General features: G+C 44.7%; 1 long non-coding RNA gene across 1 annotated transcript; it reads left to right on the forward strand.

The window, feature by feature from the left end:
* Positions 1-1,599: 1,599 nt before the first annotated feature.
* On the forward strand, positions 1,600-6,149 carry LOC129531615 (uncharacterized). The gene is made up of 2 exons (XR_008676899.2): positions 1,600-3,013; positions 5,876-6,149. It is a non-coding gene; the product is annotated as an uncharacterized lncRNA (long non-coding RNA).
* Positions 6,150-19,578: the final 13,429 nt, after the last annotated feature.

A 19,578-nucleotide genomic window follows, 5' to 3' on the forward strand; every position in this document is an offset into this window, starting at 1 on the left:
GGATTTCACCATCTTGGCCAGGCTGGTCTTAAACTCCTGACCTCGTCATCCATCTGCCTCGGCCTCCCAAAGTGCTGGGATTACAGGCATGAGCCACCGCAATTATTATTTTACTCTGTTGAGTTAGTCTACATAATAAAACAAATAAGCATGCCTTTAAGGATATCTGGTATTTTTCTCTTAGACAGTATTTCTCAAGTTAATTCTAGTCACTTGAGAATAGCAAAGATTTCAACATTTGGACCTAGGCAATACAAAATCATTAACTTCAGGCCGGGTGCAGCAGCTCATGCCTGCAATCCCAGCACTTTGGGAGGCTGAGGCAGGCGGATCACCTGAGGTCAGGAGTTTGAGACCAGCCTGGCCAACATGGTGAAACCCCGTCTCTACTTAAAATACAAAAAGAATTAGCCAGGTGTGGTAGTATATGCCTATAATCCCAGCCATTTGGGAGGCTGAGGCAGGAGAATTGCTTGAACCTAGGAGGCGGAGGTTGCAGTGAGCCGAGATTGTGCCACCGCACTCCAGCCTAGGCAATAAGAGTGAAAACCCCGTTTCAAAAAAAAATAAAAAATAACTTTATAAAAATTACCTCATTGCTTCAAAGAAAAACGTATGCCCTTCTCAACTATCACATATGTGTATATGTGTGTTTTAGTGGTTGTTTAGAAGAGAGCAAGTTATTGTGAAATGAAGTTTTTGTCAATTTGACAATATTTAGACTATAATATTATGGTGTCAAAGTTATTACTTTGTCCTAAATTCTTTAGGTAGTCTCATTTCTTGTCACTTATATGTAGTCCTGATGTGGCTGTGGTTTACTAACTTACCTGTATAGTTAGAAAAGTTATAGGAATAACTTTTTTAAATTTTTAATTTAAATTTAATTTAGAGACAGTGTCTCGCTATGTTGCCCAGGCTGGTCTCAAACTCCTGGACTCAAGTGATCCTCCTGCCTTGGCTTCTCAAAGTGTTAGGATTACAGGCGTGAGCCACTGTGCCTGGCCAGGAATAACCTTTATAGTATAGCAACTTTGTTTGTTTTTAAGGGAGGAAGTAATAATCAGGGTCACAGATTCCAACATTCTGCCAGGCACAGTGGCTCACACTTGTAATCCCAGCACTTTGGGAGGCTGAGGCAGGCGGATTACTTGAGGTCAGGAGTTTGAGACCAGCCTGACCAACATGGTAAAACCCTGTCTCTACAAAAATACAAAAATTAGCCGGGTATGGTGGTGGGCACCTGTAATCCCAGCTACCCAGGAGGCTGAGGCAGGAGAATCGCTTGAACCCGAGAGGCAGAGGTTCCAGTGAGCTGAGATCATGCCACTGCACTCCAGCCCGGGCAACAGAGCAAGACTCTGTCTAAAAAAATAATAATAATAAATAAAATAAAATAAAATCCAATATTCTGACCAGATTTCTGACAGATGCAGTGGCCTACACCTGTAATCTCAGCACTTTGGAAGGCTGAGGTGGGAAAATCACTTGAGTCCAGGAGTTCAAGACCAGCCTGGGCAACAGCGTGAGATCCTGTCTCAAAACCAAAAGAAAAAAAGATATTCAGATTCTATTTTACAACTAATATAGACTGAATAAATGAAAAACAAAACTATGGCTTATAAAATTTTCTAGTTAAGAAAGCAGATATACTAATATTTAGATATCTACTTACTCTAATTATTTTTTCATTTTTGTAACAACTAAGACTGTGGTCTTTGGCAAATTATAAATGTCAATAAGAGAAGGAGATAAAAAATTGAGAAGGAAAAAAATTGGTATATAACTATTAAAAGTCAAGGCATAGCCGGGCACGGTGGCTCACGCCTGTAATCCCAGCACTTTGGGAGGCCGAGGCAGGCGTATCACAAGGTCAGGAGTTTGAGATCAGCCTGGCCAATATGGTGAAACTCCATCTCTACTAAAAGTACAAAAATCAGCCAGGCATGGTGGCAGGCGCCTGTAGTCCCAGCTACTCTGGAGGCTGAGGCAGGAGAATCGCTTGAACCCGGGAGGCCGAGGTTGCAATGAGCCGAGATTGTGCCACTGCACTGCAGCCTGGGCAACAGAGCAAGACTTTGTCTAAGAAAAAAAAAAAAGAAAAAAAAAAGTCAAGGCATAAAATGTATGCTTATATCTAACTCTGAAAATATATACCAGAAAATAAAAATGTTAATAGAGTTTGCCTCTAAGAGCCTGGGAGTAGGTGATGGAAGAGAGACTTTGATTTTTTTGTTTCTTCCTTTTCAACACTTACATATGTTAAAGAAAAATATAAATGAGGCTTTAGCTTTGTAGGAAGGTATTTTGTAGTTATATCTTCTAGATGTGCCCATCACCTAATGTCAAGAATTATCAACTCACAATTAAGTTTATTTCTTCTATATTCCCACTCTCTAGCCCCTAGTTGTTTCGAAGCAAATCACAGACATATTTCATGTATAAATATTTCAGTATAGATCTGTAAATGATAAAAACTTTCCCTTGTTACACAGCTCTAATACCATCATCACACATACAAAAAGAATAATACAAAAAAGAATAACCCCTTAATACCAGTTATCCAGCAGTGTTCACATTTATCCTACTGTCTCTTAGGTGATGTTCTTCAGTGTCTTCTTTAATGCCAGCAACAAATACCTTTTTCACAGTTAGGTGGGCACCTGGTCTTTGAGAACCTTCTCCTGAGACAGCCCTCTTTGGTTCCACAGCTCTCCCATCCTCTTTGTGTGGCCTTGCATTCGTGGCTGCATCCACCTCCTCCACAGTGGCATAGGTGACGAACCCAAAGCCCCTGGAGCGCTTGGTGTTGGGATCTCTCATGACCACACAGCCTGTGAGCATTCCCCATTGCTCAGAATGGCTCCTCAGCCTCTCAGCAGTTGTTTCAAAGCTCATCCTTCCAGTGAAGAGCTGCCACAGCTGCTTGGCTCTTTAGGAGACTGACTTAGACATGACGGCAGTGGGAAGAGAGATTTTAATGATGCTTCCTGGTGGCGGCCACGGACAGAAGGTGGGTGTCTATTAAATACAGCAGAACACAATTCCTAATTTAAGAGGTATACCCAACCCATCATTAAATATACTGTATAAAGTAGCATTTCTGAATTTCCACCAGCTACATGTGTCTGTGATGTACAGTGAGGTCCATCATTTACTTCTCTTGGAAGAATGCTTTTTCCAAGACAAAAAATATCCTCTATGAGGAAAAAATGCAAAATAAGACATTAACATTGTATAATAGAAAAAAATCATAAAGGAGCCTTTCTCAAGCAAATAACGATATTCATTCATCTTGAATGCTAATAAAAAGAAGATGGTATACTTCATTATGAAAATAAGTTATCTTGTTGCACTATAATAATGCTCAGATGGATGAAAAAAACCCACAGCATCCTTTTGCTAACCCTAAAAATTATGTTCCTAAAAACCATGCCAAGAGTGTGTGGTTGAGGAACTGCAACACTTCATGGGAAACAAAAACAAGAATTGAAATAGGACAGGAGGAAGCCTGACAAAGTCAGTGCAGTTAAAAAAAATGTTCACTAATATAGAACAGTCCACTGAAGATAATGTCAATGACATTAATGTACAATTAATTGTTTTTTGTTATTCCTTGCTCATCACCACATTTTCAGGACTTTTCTTTCTACCAGACTTCAATGAGATTTTGTTTTATTGGCTTTTTTGTTTTGAGACAGAGTCTCACTCTGTCACCCAGGCTGGAGTGTAGCAGCGGGATCATGGCTCACTGTAACCTCTGCCTCCTGGGCTCAGTGATCCTCCTTCCTCAGCCTCCTGAATAGCTGGGACTACAGGCATGTGCCACCACCATGCCCGGCTAATTTTTGTACTTTTTGCAGAGACAGGTTTTGCCATGTTGCCCAGGCTGGTCTTGAACTCCAGGAATCAAGTGATCCACCCATTTGATCAGCTCCCCAAATTGGTGGGTGCATTTAGTTTTGATAGCTCTTTAGTCTCTTTTTGTCTAGACAGCTCTCTGCCTTTTTTGTCTTTCATTTCATTGTTACTTTGTAAGAGTCCAGGCCAGTCATCTGTAGCCTGGCATATAATTTAGATTTCTCTGATTGTTTGCTTTGATTGGATTCTGGTTAAACATTGTGGCCAGGAATACTACCTAACTAATTTGTGTACTTTGTATGACATTAAGTGGGGAGACACAGAATGTCACTTTGTTGCATTATTATTGATACTAAATTTGATCACTTGGTTAAAGGGCTATCCATCAGTTCTCTCCATTGTAAAGGCACTGTATCCCTTGATGCTTAAGTAAGCTGGTAGTGTCAGGGGGATACTTGACACGGTGTGAACATCCTGTTCCCCAACTCATTTTACCTAACAGTTTTAGTATTCCTTGATGGTCTTCACCTGAATAAGTTATTATGCTGGGGGTTGCAAAATGGTCATTTTCTAATTCTATTATGTGTTCTATATTAGCTGATAGTCTCTGTAAAGAAGAGCTTCCCAGTCTCTTTTATGTGAGGTATCACCATGATGCACAAATTCTTCATTTATTCAATGTGTTACAATGTGTTACCATCATTAAAATTTTTAAATTATGCTCAAATTGTCCTAAATTTGGCCAGTGGGAGCCCCTACAAGCTGGTTTGTGTGTTTTATTTACATCTTTCCCTCAGTCTTTGTGCACTTTCTTACTTTCTGGAACAAGAAGAAATCCAAGGATCATCTTGTACTTTCTCTGCCCCAGCCCTGGCATTGGCCATTTATTTGACAGACCCTGAAGCCTTTTAATGGAAAATGGTCTTCGGAAATTAGGATCCAGCCAGGGACGGTGGCTCACACCTGTAATCCCAACACTTTGGGAGACCGAGGCGGGTGGATCACTTGAGGCCAGGAGTTTGAGACCAGCCTGGCCAACAAGGTGAGATCCCATCTCTACTGAAAATACAAAAATTAGCCGGGCGTGGGGGTGGACACCTGTAATCCCAGCTACTCAGGAGGCTGAGGCAGGAGAATTGCTTGAACCCAGGAGGCGGAGGCAGTGAGCCGAGATTGCACCACTGCACTCCAGCCTGGGCAACAGAGACTCCAACTCAAAAAAAAAAAAAAAAAAAAAAAAAGGATCTGAATGTCAGGTATACTCATTGTTACTAGGTGTCATTGTTTCTAGGTCTGGGAAACATATATGCTTCTTGTTTTGGTTTGGTTTTGGTTTTGTTGTTTGTTCCAGACAGGGTCTTGCTTTGTCACCCAGGCTGGAGTGCAGTGTAGAATCACTGCAGTCTCAACCTCCTGGGTTCAAGCGATCCTCCCACCTCAGCCTTATGAGTAGCTGGGACCACTCCTGCAAGCCACTGCACCTGCTAATTTTTAATTTTTTTGTAGAGACAGGGTCTTACTATGTTGCCCAGGCTGGTCTTGGACTCCTGAACTCAAACCATCCTCCTGCCTTGGCCTCCCAAAGTGTTGGGATTACAGGCATGAGCCACTGCACCTGGCCTATGTTTCTTTGTTTTTGAAAATGTTGGTTTAACACTCTGTGATGAAGCAACTTGAAGGATTTGTCCTAAGCTGAGTGTATCTCAATGCTGGGCTTGAATGTCTGTCATGCGAAAAAGAGACTCCACCAGGCTCTGTGCTCAGGATCCAGTATTCACATATGGTGAGGTTTGTTTTTCATTATAGTGAATGTAAATCCTTATTTCAATAATCTTCTTGATAATTTTGAATTTGTTGGCTTAGTCCAAAGTAAGAATTGGTTAGATCACCATTGTTTTTCCTCCTAATATGGCTGATTAAGAGCTTGTACCAGGTACTGAGAAGCATTCTTGCATTTTCTTGTTTCCTTGTGCTGTGTTAATAGTATTATCTTCAGTCTGAGGTTTCTCTGCAGGATTTTCTTTTAAAGCCGCTTGTCTGTTTTGTGAGGACTGGTTTTGGAAAGCTGCTAATATGATCTGTGAAGCGACTCACAGGGCACACACAACCTGAGGGGCATGGCCAAATTCCATGCGAAGAAAGCGAAGGGCCCTGTCCCCGCGTGGCACTTGACCGTCTGCCATCCGACCGAGACTGGATCATGTGAGCAGCCAGTGACAAACCACATATTAAATCTTGGTAAAGCTTTATTTCTTTTTTAGATAAAGTTAGTATAAATGTTCTACCTATTTCAGTTTCGAATTGCAGTTTCTTTCTGCAGCAAATGGGGCATATTGCTCCCCTCCCGCCCCGGGTGTGTGACCCCACTTGGAAAATGCCTGCTTGGGGCCCCTGCGACTTACTCCCAGCTGCTTTCCCTGCTTCCTCTCTGGCCGATGCAGCCAGTGTGGCTAGAGTGAAGAGTGACTGTAGGAATGTGATTGCCGAGGCAAGTAGGGCAGAGAATGAAGGGTCATTTGCTCCAAGTTAAAGTACACACAGGCTGGGGCCGTGGCTCACACCTGTAATCCTAGCACTTTGGGAGGCCGAAGTGGGAAGGTCATGTCCAGGAGTTCGAGACCAGCCTGGGCAACATAGCGAGACCCCCCCCTGCCCCGCCGTCTCTACAAAAAATACAAAAATTAGCCACACCTAGTGGTGTGTGTCTGTGGTCCCAGCTACTCAGGAGACTGAGGTGGAGGATTGCTTGAGCCCAGGAGGTCAAGGCTGCAGTGAGCAGAGATTGCACCACCACACTCCAGCCTGGGCGACACAGCAAGACCCTGTCTCAATTAAACAAACAAACAAACAAAAAACCCTCAGTTTACAGTAGGGCAGGGTAGAGAGAGAATAAACCCTAACTCCCCAAACCACCATTGCCCCCAGTGTCAAGATGATACTTGTAGATTTGGGCAAGGGATGAAGGGATGCTTTTGTTGTCAGTCAAGGTCAGAGAGCTAATGTGACCCAGGCAGTGGGAGGGTGAATGTAAGGTAATAAATAAAGTGAAAAAAGTGTGTTCACAGGAGTAAGACTTCTATGCATAGTTCAGAGGTGGGGTTTCAGAAGAAATGCATCCTCAGCATGGAGGTGTGTTTGAGTTTATGCTATGGGAGAAAGCCAACGTCAATGGAGGTCTCACTGCCGCCCAAAGATCCAAGCTTACCTGCTCTCAGGGGGTGGGGATTGTGGGGAAAGCAAGCAAGACTTGAGCTTAGGAAGCCTCTCTGCAGAGCCAGCAGTAACTGGTTTAGGGCTCAAGAAAAGACATTGATTTTCCATAGAAGCCTAAGGATGAAAAATTTGCAAGACACAGAAAAAAGGGGATAGGCTTTCAATTATTTTTGTTGGGAGGATTGGTTTGCTTTGGGTAAAAGGAGGTAGACAGTGGACAAGGAGGGACAAAACATAGGGAGAGAGGCCAGGTGTGGTGGCTCACGCCTGTAATCCCAGCACTTTGGGAGGTTGAGGTGCGGGGATCACTTGAGGTCAGGAATTCAAGACCAGCCTGGCCAACCTGGTGAAACCCAGTCTCTACTAAAAATACAAAAACTATCTGGGCATGGTAGCACATGCCTGTAATCCCAGTTATTTGGGAGGCTGAGGCAGGAGAATCGCTTTAACCTGGGAGGCGAAGGTTGCAGTGAGCTCAGACCGCGCCACTGCACTCCAGCCTGGGTGACAGAACGAGACTCCATCTCAAAAAAAAAAAAAAAAAAAAAAAGACATATCTTTCAGGGTGGACACAGAGGATTTTGCTAGTAAACAGCAGACACTTTGCTCAGGTTGGAGAGGCTTCTGACCCTTTGTACACACTTTCCTGGGGCAACACAATTGGCCATCAGGACATTAGTCATGAGTTGTCCCCTCCCTTGAGGCGGATTCAACGAACAGGTTCTTTCCTGCTCTCCAAGCACGCCATCATACAGCATGCTGGCATGGCATTTGGACAAAGGTTTTCTACCTAACTTTGTAATTATATGGAATATCTCTGAGAAAGGTCCTCCCAGATAATGGTGTGACTTACTAGAGAACAGTAATTTATAACTGTAATTTGTTAATCCCATGAGTATCCCTAGAGGAGGAAGAATCTTGATTGTGTGGAAGCTGTGTGGACTTAAGGTCTATATAAAAGAATTGACCCAAGGTTGCTCCTAGTCATCTGATGGGAACAACTCCTTCTTTGTGGACCCCTAGGCATCAAGGAATAGCTGCACACCCACAGATAGTGACTGATTTAGACAAACGGAGCTGATCACTCACTCTTCAGAGTGATAGAGACTGTCAGCTGAAAAATCACGAGAAATTCCGGCATCTCTAACCTCACTCTGAGAGTGGCAGCCCTGGAAAGGAGAACTTTATTTCTTAAGAAGGGGATTTAGCCTCTGGCTGAAAAACTAAAAGCAAACTCTTTGAAGGAGAAGAGGTTGGCAAGGGATTTATACTGAAGTTGGCCAAGTATACGCATTCAACAGGTTGTAGGAGGAGCTGTGAATATTCATGAATGGGGTCCTGATCATGCATGTTGAACAAACATGCATTTATTTCTTCCTGTCTTGCCCTGCTGCCCAGGCTGGAGTGCAGTGGTGCAATCATGGCTCACTGCAGCCTCAACCTCCTAGGCTCAAGCGATCCTCTCACCTCAACCTCCCAAATAGCTGGGATTACAGCTGCACATTATCAAGTCTGGCTAATTCTTGTATTTTTTGTAGAGACGGAGTTTTGTCACGTTGCCCTGGCTTGTCTCAAACTCCTCTCGAGCAGAGGAAAGGAAGAGAAGCAGAGATACAGATTCCAATTGTGCTAACAGCTGTCTGAGCATAACTGTATTAACAGTATTTCCACTACTGCATTTCAACTCATGTTACAGCAAGCATTTCAATGATATGACAATATCTTTGATCAAGGCATTCTGTAGTTCAGGAGTGAGCAGAAAGCAGTTAAAAGATCTAACAAAACTAATAAGAAGCAAAAAAGTTCAAAGAGCAAACTGTCAGGAACCTAGGAACTCAGAGAAAATGGGGATAAGTTCTGGATGAACAGAATTTACATACAGAATTCCAATCCATTTCTGAGGCAATAATTTTCTCACTGGTAGGTGACACTCCAGCCACCCACAAACCTCATGCCCCTTGTCTCAATGGAGCTCCGCTTTGCCCCCTGACTGAGTCTGAGGGGCTTCTGCATGTTCCCTCCCATTGCTGCCTCCAGGATGCATCTTTCTGGCATCTCTAACCTCACTCTGAGAGTGGCAGCCCTGACTGCCTGGCACCTCATACACACTGCTAGCTCAGAACTCCTCAGGGTTCGGTCATAATTGTTGTGATGTTGTATCCCTGAAGGCCAGATTTTATCTTTCAACTTTCTATCCCCAGGCCTGGCCCAGAGCCTAGTATATAGGATGGGCTTAATCCATGTTTTTGAGTGAACGACCAATACATAAATCCATAATAATCAAGCACACCGTTTCAGCAAACATCTCAACAATATAGCTATCAGAGTGACTTTTTTCTTTTCTTTTTTCTTTTTTTTTTTTTTGAGACAAGGTCTTGCTCTGTCACGCAGGCTGGAATGCAGTGGCACAATTGCAGCTGACTGCAGCCTCACCCTCCTGGGCTCAAGTGATCCTTCCACCTCAGCCTCCCAAATAGCTGAGACCACAGATGCATGCCACCACATCTGGCTCTTTTTTTTTTTTTTTGAGGTGGAGTCTTGCTGTGTCACCCAGGCTGGATTGCAGTGTCATGATCTCAGCTTGCTGCAACCTCTGCCTCCTGGATTCAAGCAATTATTCTGCCTCAGCATCCCAAGTAGCTGGTACTACCGACGTGCATCACCATGCCTGGCTAATTAGTGTATTTTTTTTTTTAGTAGAGACGAGGTGTCACCATATTGGCCAGGCTGGTCTTGAACTCCTGACCTTGTGATCTGCCCACCTCAGCCCAGCCACAGCTGGCTAATTTTTAAAATTACTAGTAGAGATAAGGTCTCTCTATGTTGCCCAGGCTGGTCTTGAACTCCTGGGCTCAAGTGATCTTCAGCCTCCCAAAATGCTGGGATTAGAGGCATGAGCCATGGCCTAGAATAACTTTTTTCTGGTATTGTTACTTTAATCTTCATAAGAACATAACACAAGACGATTCACTACCAAATTTACACTTAAGCATTCTTTTTTTTTTTTTTTTTTGAGACAGAGTCTTGCTCTGTTGCCCAGGCTGGAGTGCAGTGGCATGATCTCGGCTCACTGCAAGCTCTGCCTCCTGGGTTCACGCCATTCTCCTGCCTCAGCCTCCTGAGTAGCTGGTGGCACCTGCCACCACGCCTGGCTAATTTTTTGTATTTTTAGTAGAGACGGGGTTTCACCGTATTAGCCAGGATGGTCTCGATCTCCTGACCTCGTGATCCACCTGCCTAAGCCTCCCAAAGTGCTGGGATTACAGGCGTGAGCCACCGCGCCTGGCCAGTATTCTTCTTTAAAGTATGGAATGTTTGTTGTTGTTGTTGTTGTTTTGTTTTTGTTTTTGTTTTGTTTTGAGACAAAGCCTCGCTCTTTTTGCCCAGGGTAGAGTGTAATGGCGTGATCTTGGCTCACTGCAACCTCTGCCTCCCAGGTTTAAGTGATTCTCCTGACTCAGCCTCCCAAGTAGCTGAGATTGCAGGCACCCACCACCATGCCCGGCTAATTTTTGTATTTTTAGTGGAGACGGGATTTCACCATATTGGCCGGGCTGGTCTCGAACTCCTGACCTCAGGTGATCCACCCGCCTTGGCCTCCCAAAGTGCTGGGATTACAGGCGTGAGCCACCACGCCTGGACTAAAGTATGGAATGTTTTATTGGAGGCTTTTAATTATTTCATTTTAACCAGAGCACTAACTTATAAATAATCCATATAAAATCATCAGACTGTCCCACAATACATACTAATTCATTAAATTAACAAAAAATCTAGGTACTGAGAATACATCAGCAAACAAAAAAGAGAGCCCCTATTCTCATAAAACTTACATTCCAGTTGGGGGAGGATTGGAGATAAGCAGTATAAAAGTAATGTCAGTTGTTTAATAAAGAAAAATAAAGCAAGGTAAAGGGGTGAAGAGTGACTGGGGGAGAGTTTGCCTAGTTAGAGTCAGGAAGGCCTCTCTAATAAGCGGACATTTGAGTCAAGGCCAGAAGGAAGTTAGGGCTGTATTCTGTGGATGACTGGGGGAGGCATCTTAGATAGAGGAACAGCAAGTACCCTGGGCCTGGGGTTTTGAATTACAGGGAAACCAGTGAGGCCAGAGCAGTGAGACGTGGAGAGAGTTGCAAAATGTGAAGTCAGAAAAATAGCAGATTCTATGGGGCCTTCTAGGACACAGTAAAGATTTTGCATTTTATTCTGGGTGAGATAGGGAGCTTTGGGAGGGTTGAAAACTGAGAAGGGACTTGGGTTTTAAATGGTCACTCTGGGCCAGGCACAGTGGCTCACGCCTGTAATCCCAGCTCTTTGGGAGGTTGAGGCAGGAGGATTGCTTGAGCCCAAGAGTTCAAGACTAGCCTGGGCAACATAGTGAGACCACATTTCTACAAAAAATAAATTTAGGCCAGGCGCAGTGGTTCATGCCTGTAATCCCAGCACTTTGGGAGGCCGAGGTAGGCAGATCACTTGAGGTCAGGAGTTCGAGACCAACCTGGCCAACATGGAGAAACCAGTCTCTACTAAAAATATGAAAATTAGCAGGGCGTGGTGGATCACGCCTGTAATCGCAGCTACCTGGGAGGCTGAGACAGGAGAATCGCTTGAATGTGGGAGACAGAGGTTGCAGTGAGCTGAGATTGCACCACTGTGCTCCAGCCTGGGCGACAGAGTGAGACTCCATCTAAAAAAATAAATAAATAAAATTAAAAAATTAGCCAGGTGCGGTGGCACATACCTGTAGTCCCAGCTACTTGGGAAGCTGAGGTGGGAGGATTGCTTGAGCCTAGGAAGTTGAGGCTACTGTGAGCCATGATCTCATCATTGCACTCCTGTCTGGGTGACAGAGTAAGACTCTGTCTCATAAAAAAATAATAAATAGATGGTTGCAATAATCCAATAATCCAAGTGAGAGTTGCTGGTGGCTTGGACCAGAGTTGTAGTGGAGGAGGTAGAAATATTTGGATTCTGGATATGTTTCAAAGGTAACACTAAAAGGATTTGAATGTGGAGTGTGGAAGAAATTAATGCATCCAAGGATGAAGTTTCTGTGGGGAGCAATTGGAGGATGGTATTGCCACTTACTGAATTGGGGAAGAAATGGGTTTGGGAAGTTAGCAGATGCTGTGATGTCCTGTCCTGCATCCTCCTGGCCTACCTCTGAGTTTACTTGCAGCCAGGGTGGATAGTTCCCATAAATACTGATGGCTTCCACCTCAAGTTCACCCTCATTCCTCTACTTCCCTGCCTGCAAGATCTCTCCATTGCCAGGGACCTTGTTCAGCTTGGCTGCACAGCAGATCAGAAGTGCTGGGGACCAGGGCAGGTGTGGTGGCTCATGCCTGTAATCCCAGCACTTTGGGAGGCTGAGGCAGGCGGATCACCTGAGGTCGGGAGTTCGAGACAAGCCTGACCAACATGGAGAAACCCCCTCTTTACTAAAAATACAAAAAATTAGCCGGGTGTGGTGATGCATGCCTGTAATCCCAGCTACTCAGGAGGCTGAGGCAGGAGAATTGCTTGAACTCAGAAGGCAGAGGTTGCCGTGAGCTGAGATCACACCATTGCACTCCAGCCTGGATAACAAGAGTGAGACTCCATCTCAAAAAAAAAAGGAAGTGCTGGGGACCTAAATCCCCTAGGGAACCATTGGCCAGTGAGGTGTAGGGTAAGGAATTATTGGGTGAGTAACCTGGTTTCTCTTTCCATGGAGAAACTGTTCTGAGATGCCTTGTACAGGACTCTTCAGAGGGTATCCAGCAGGATTTAGCTTCAATTGCCCACAGTAATAACCTGCTCCTTAGAGCATCCCTTATTAACTCTCCTCCTTTCTCTGTCTTACTTGTCTTATTTCCTCACTTGTGCTTCCTGGGATAACCTCCTGTATAATTTAGTTTCAGCTGCATAATAAGCCACCCCCAAAACGTAGTGGTTTACAATGGCCATTATTTTTGCTCATGATTCTGTGGGTCAACAATTTGGGCTGGACTCAACTGGGTGACAAATTTTCTGCTGGTCTTGTCTGGGCTTACTCAGTGGCTACAATAATATGGTGGCTTGACTGGGGCTGGAAGGTTTAAGATGCCCTCCAATGGTAGATGGTAGATGCTAGCTGTCAGCTGGCTGATTTAAAAGGCCTCAGATGGGTTGGCTCATGTAGTCCCAATACCCTTTCCTCCTCCACCAGGCTAGACTGGGATTCTTCACATGGCAGTCTTGGGCAGTGTTCCAAAGGGACAAAAGTGGAAGCTGCGAAGCTTCATGAGGTCCACAGTGCTGCTCCTACTGCATTCTTTTCATTAAAGCAGGGCTCAGTTGCTAGGCCAGATTCAAAGGGTGAAGAGACAAATTCCACTTCTTGGTGGCAGGGAAGTCAAAGTCACATTGCAAAGGAAATGTCATACAAGAAGGAAAGAATGCTAAGGCCATCTTTGCAAACAACCTACCCATCTCCCCCAACCCCCAGATTCCCTACGGATCTCCTTGTCTCAGAGTCTGCCTTTGGGGGAATCCAAACTAAGCTGGGGTGGGTAGGAATCAAAGCTCTGCCATAGACATGCTAACGGAGATGCTTCCTGGAGGAACCCAAGTGGAGACTTTGAACTGGCAGTTGGATTTATGAGTCTGGAATTCAGAAGGGAGGTCTGGACTGGAGATACTCAATTTGGGAGTCATTGAAATATATGTAAACAAAGACAGTCCTAGTTTGGACAAGAGCATATAAGGAATGTGTGTAGAAAGAAGAGGTCAGAAGGCTGAGCCCCAGGCCACTGCAGTGTTGACGGGCCAGGGAGAGCAAGAGGGGCCAGCAAAGGAGGCTGAGAAGAAGCAGCAGGTAAGGACACCAGCAGTGGTGTCCGGGGGCCAAGGAGAGAGTGTTCCAAGAAGAGCACTAGGCGGGGCGCGGTGGCTCATGCCTGTAATCCCAGCACTTTGGGAGTCTGAGGCAGGTGGATCACCTGAGGTCAGGAATTTGAGACCAGCCAGGCCAACATGGCAAAACCTCGTCTCTACTAAAAATACAAAAATTAGTTGTGTGTGGTGGCAGGTGCCTGCAATCCCAGCTACTCTGGAGGCTGAGGCAGGAGAGTCACTTGAACCTGGGAGGGGGAGGTTGCAGTGAGCCGAGATCACACCACTGCACTCCAGCCTGGTGACAGAGCGAGATTCTGTCTCAAAAAAAAAAAATCAAGATTACAGTGTTTGTTTACAATTAACTAGTGATTGGGTCTTTCCGGTCTTCTCCACTCCCCACTCCCTCCCAAATCTTGCCTCGCTATTTGTGCCTCATTTTATGTTACCCAGAATGCTTTGATTCCTCCCCTTCCCCAAAGAGTAGCAATTTACCTTTTCTCCTCCAAGCCTTCCTAAACTTATTCTTGTCAGGCATTCCAGAATGTAGTAATGCTATAATTTCCTGAATACTGTATTCTATGCCTAAAAGAAAAAGAGCCAACTGAAAACTCTGGATTCAGCTCAAAATTAAAGAATTTTTCCGGCCAGGCACCGTGGCTCATGCCTGTGATCCCAGCACTTTGGGAGGCCAAGGAGGGTGGATCACAAGGCCAGGAGATCGAGACTATCCTGGCCAACATGGTGAAACCCAGTCTCTACTAAAAATACAAAAAATTAGCTAGGCATGGTGGCAGGCACCTGTAGCCCCAGCTACTTGGGAGGCAGAAGCAGCGGAATTACTTGAACCCGGGAGGCAGAGGTTGCAGTGAGCTGAGATCGTGCCACTGCACTCCAGACTGGGCGACAGAGCAAGACTCTGTCTCAAAATAATAATAATAATAATAATCATAATAATAATAATCTTTCCCACTGTCTGTAAGCAGTTACTATGAAGCTTTAACTATATTTCCTGTTAATAACTGAAACCTCAAAATACTTCTTTTGAAAAGATAAGGCAATTTCCTATCTCTGCCCCCTCAGAGATTGGCAGACAGCAGGTGGCCATGTCACTGCCTCACGCCATCACTGAGCTCCCTGCCATCACCTCCCAAATAAATCCTTGTACCCAATCCTGGTCTCAGGGTCAGCTTTTGGGGGACCCCAAACCAGGACACTGTTCTCTGGAAAACCCAAATGTCTAGCAGCACTGGGCCCACACTTTGTGTGGCAAAAAATGGAGTCTGGCTGGACACAGTGGCTCACATCTGGAATCCCAAAACTTTGGGAGGCCAAGGCAGGAGGTTTATTTGAGGCCTGGAGTTTGAGACCAGCCTGGACAACATAGTGAGACCATGTCTCTACCAAAAATACAAAAATTAGCCGGGCGTGGTGGCGTGTGCCTGTAGTCTCAGCTACTCAGGAGGCTGAGGTGGGAGGAAGGCTTGAGCCCTGGAGGTGGAGGTTGCAGTGAGCCATGATTCACGCCACTGCACTCCAGCCTGGGTGACAGGGCAAGACCCTGTCTCAACAAAAAAAAAAAAAAAAAAAAAAATCTGGAGTCCAGAGGCAGCTAACCCTTTCAGGGTCTCAAAAGAGGCTCTGCAAAGTGGGGGAACCCCCACTTTGCAGAGCCTCTTTTGGGATTGGCCCAGTCAGCATCTGAGCTTGTAATCCTGCACATGTAAGATACAGGCAAGAAAATGTTCTTTTTTATATTTTCAAGTAGTGAGAGAAGAGACATACAACAAACAGACATATTTTTACAATTTCAAAAGCATAGCACAATCTACGCAATGCTTATAATGGAAAAAACTAAATAAATACTTAAACAAAAAATTCCCTTCCTAAGTGCCTTTTATTTTGTGATTTATTCTTTTTCTAGGTTTTTTTTTTTTTCTGCCTCTTTATTTGCTCAAGTTGGGATTTCCAGAGTTTCATTTCAAGAACTAACTTGCTTTGCTTCATTTCCGTTGTCTGGGCTTTTGTTACCTGATGAGTTTGAGTGCTTTCAGGACATCTGATGCTTCAACTTCAATTAGCAAGCCCTCCTGAAAGAAAGAACACACCTTTGTCTCTTCTAAGTTAATTCTACAACCTTGCAAAATTTGATTTCCACACAAGAATGTGAAAATCATCTTAGATAATTTAGGCAGCAATTTATCTGACAAATGTGAGCTCAATTCTTTCAAATAAAAAGATGTGGAGCCGGGTGCGGTGGCTCACGCCTGTAATCCTAGCACTTTGGGAGGCCGAGGCAGGTGGATCATGAGGTCAGGAGATCGAGACCATCCTGACTAACACAGCGAAACCCCGTCTCTACTAAAAATACAAAAAATTAGCTGGGCATGGTGGCGGGTGCCTGTAGTCCCAGCTACTCGGGAGGCTGAGGCAGGAGAATGGTGTGAACCCTGGAGGCGGAGCTTGCAGTGAGCTGAGATAGTGCCACTGCACTCCAGTCTGGTCGACAGAGCCAGACTCTGTCTCAAAAAAAAAAAAAAAAAAAGACGTGGAAAGCAAAATTGCTTTCATGTGAAAAAATTAGAGCTTACATGTGATTTCAACTTTTTAATATCAATTACTCATTAAATCTTTCCCTAGGTTTATCTCTAAATAAGAAAGTTTCCTCTGTGTGAAAACTAAAAACTGAGAATTAGTATTAAAATTTCATGACCATTAATGCTTTATCTGATTTTAAAGCATGATTAATTTTCCCTTCTCTAGGTGTTTAAAATGAATATCTCACAATGACAACGACAGAATAATAGGGGGCCAAGGGCAATCACTGCCACATCTGAAGGCGGTTCATTGTAAAGTAATGCCACACTCTTAACCTGGGACTAAAAAATAATGTGAGTTTTTAAACAGAACTTCAACATGCATGTTTTTAAGTAGTGATGGCGCCCTCAAAAGAATGGTTCTAACCATCCTTCCAGATTGCAATTTCTTTCTTTCTTTTTTTTTGAGACGGATCACGGATCTTGCTCTGTCGCCCAGGCTTGAGTGCAGTAGTGCAGTCTCGGCTCACTGCATCCTCCACCTCCCAGATTCAAGCGATTCTCCTGCCTCAGCCTCCCGAATAGCTGGAATTACAGGCATGTGCCACCACACCCGGCTAATTTTTGTATTTTTAGTAGTGACGGAGTTTTGCCATGTTGCCCAGACTGGTCTTGAATTCCTGAGCTCAAATGATCATCCCGCCTCAGCTTCCCAAAGTGCTGGATTTACAGGTGTTAGCCACCACATCTGGCTGAGAACAGGTTAATTTTAAAAAAGTAACATAAGTAATTTGATAACAAGCCTAGTGAATAAGATATGTAACCAAACTAATAGTATTGGCTTAGGAAAAAAAAAAACCTAGCAATAAAAGAATGAGATTGGTGTTTTTGCATTGCCCAGAACCTGCCTCTGGGTAAGTCTGTTTTGGGCACTGCCACAGATCATTGGCAGTTGCAGCTCCATGAGGGCAGGGACCTGTGCCTGGTACAGGACTGAACTGGGGTCTGCACACCTGGCTCAGTAAAGCCAAACATTCACTCTGCAGTTTGCAATAGGAGGAAGAACTGTATTTATCTTTGCAGGGCACCAAGCAAGAAGAATCAGGCACCTCATACTTAAGACCTGACCTCCTCAATGGCTTGCAAGTAAGGGTTTTTATATTTATTTAGTTTTTGAGATGGAGTCTTGGTCTGTTGCCCAGGCTGGAGTGCAGTGGCATGATCTTGGCTCACTGCAATCTCCGTCTCCCAGGTTCAAGCAATTCTCCTGCCTCAGCCTCCTGAGTAGCTGGGATTACAGGCTCCCGCCACCAAGCCTGGCTAATTTTTGTATTTTTAGTAGACATGGGGTTTTGCCATGTTGGCCAGGCTCATCTCGAACTCCTGACCTCAGGTGATACATCCACCTTGGCAAGAGTTTTTAAAGGCAGAGGCAGAGGTTACAGGCAAAGTCATAAATCAATACATGGAGGCTATATGCTGGTTTGACCTAAAAAGGTGGCACATCTCAAAGTGGGTGGTGGGGCATGGGGCAGGTTACAGGTCAGAGATTCAAAGATTTTCTGATTTGCAATTGGCTGAGATGGCAAAGGTTTGTCTAAAAATTTGGGGTCAGGAGAAAAGAACGTTATCTCTGGCTCATGGGCGTGACTTCCTCCAGGCCCCTCAGAAAGAACTTCAGAAAAAAAAAATGGCAGTCAGAGTTGAGTCCTCAGTTCCCCCTGACCTGAGGTCTAGGTGCCAGTGGATTCATTTGCTGGGCATCCATGTTTCTGAAAAACAACTCAGGGATCTGTTAGGAGGTTATCTTTAGTTTCTCTCGCTCCCTCCCTCCCTCCCTTCTTCCTTCCTTCTTTCTTTCTCTTTCTCTTTCTCTCTTTCTCTTTCTTTCTCTTTCTCTCTCTCTCTCTTTTTTTCTTCTTTCTTTCGGCAGAGTCTCACTCTTTCGCCCAGGCTGGAGTGCAGTGTTGCAGTGTTGGCTCACTGCCATCTCCATCTCCCAGGTTCAGACAATTCTCCTGCCTCAGCCTCCCACGTAGTTGGGATTACAGGTGCACACCAGCACGCTCGGCTAAATTTTGTATTTTTAGTAGAGACGGGGTTTCACCGTGTTGACCAGGCTGGTCTCAAACTCCTGACCTCAGGTGATCCACCCACCTCGACCTCCCAACATGCTGGTGTCAGAGGGGTGTGAAACCAGAGCAACTCCATCTTGAAAAGGAGCTGGGAGAAATTAGGCTGAGACCTACTGGGCTGTATTCCCAGACGGTTAAGGCATTCTCTAAGTCACAGGATGAGACACAAGGTCAGCACAAGATACAGGTCATAAAGACCTTGCTGATAAAACAGGTTGCAGTAAAGAAGCCGGCTAAAACCCACCAAAACCAAGATGGCCACGAGAGTAACCTCTGGCCGTCCTCACTGCTACACTCCCACCAGTGCCATGACAGTTTACAAATGCCATGGCAACGTCAGGAAGTTACCCTATATGGTCTAAAATGGGGAGGCATGAATAATCCACCCCTTGTTTAGAATATTATCAAGAAATAACCATAAAAATGGGCAACCAGCAGCTGTTGGAGCTGCTCTGTCTATGGAGTAGCCATTCTTTTATTCCTTTACTTTCCTAATAAACTTGCTTTTGCTTTGCACTGTGGACTTGCCCTGAATTCTTTCTTGGGCAAGATCTAAGAACACTCTCTTGGGGTCTGGATGGGAACCCCTTTCCTGTAACATTGAGATTATAGGCATGAGCCATCACGCCCAGCCTCTTTTTATTTATTTATTTATTTTTTCGAGACAGAGTCTTTCTCTGTGCCCAGGCTGGAGTACAATGGTGCGATCTCAGCTCACTGCAACCTCCGTGTCCTGAGTTCACACCATTCTCCTGCCTCAGCTTCCTAAGAAGCTGGAATTACAGGCAAGTGTCACCATGCCCAGCTAATTTTTACATTTTTAGTAGAGGTGGGGTTTCACCATGTTGGCCAGGCTGATATTGAACTCCTGACCTTGTGATCCACCCGCCTTGGCCTCCCAAAGTGCTGGGATTACAGGTGTAAGCCACTGCGCCCGGCCTTATTAATCTTATTGTGAAAAATCCTCAATGGCCGCA

This window comes from Gorilla gorilla, chromosome 12 (assembly GCF_029281585.2).
Source record: "Gorilla gorilla gorilla isolate KB3781 chromosome 12, NHGRI_mGorGor1-v2.1_pri, whole genome shotgun sequence".
In the NCBI taxonomy this organism is placed as follows: domain Eukaryota; kingdom Metazoa; phylum Chordata; class Mammalia; order Primates; family Hominidae; genus Gorilla; species Gorilla gorilla.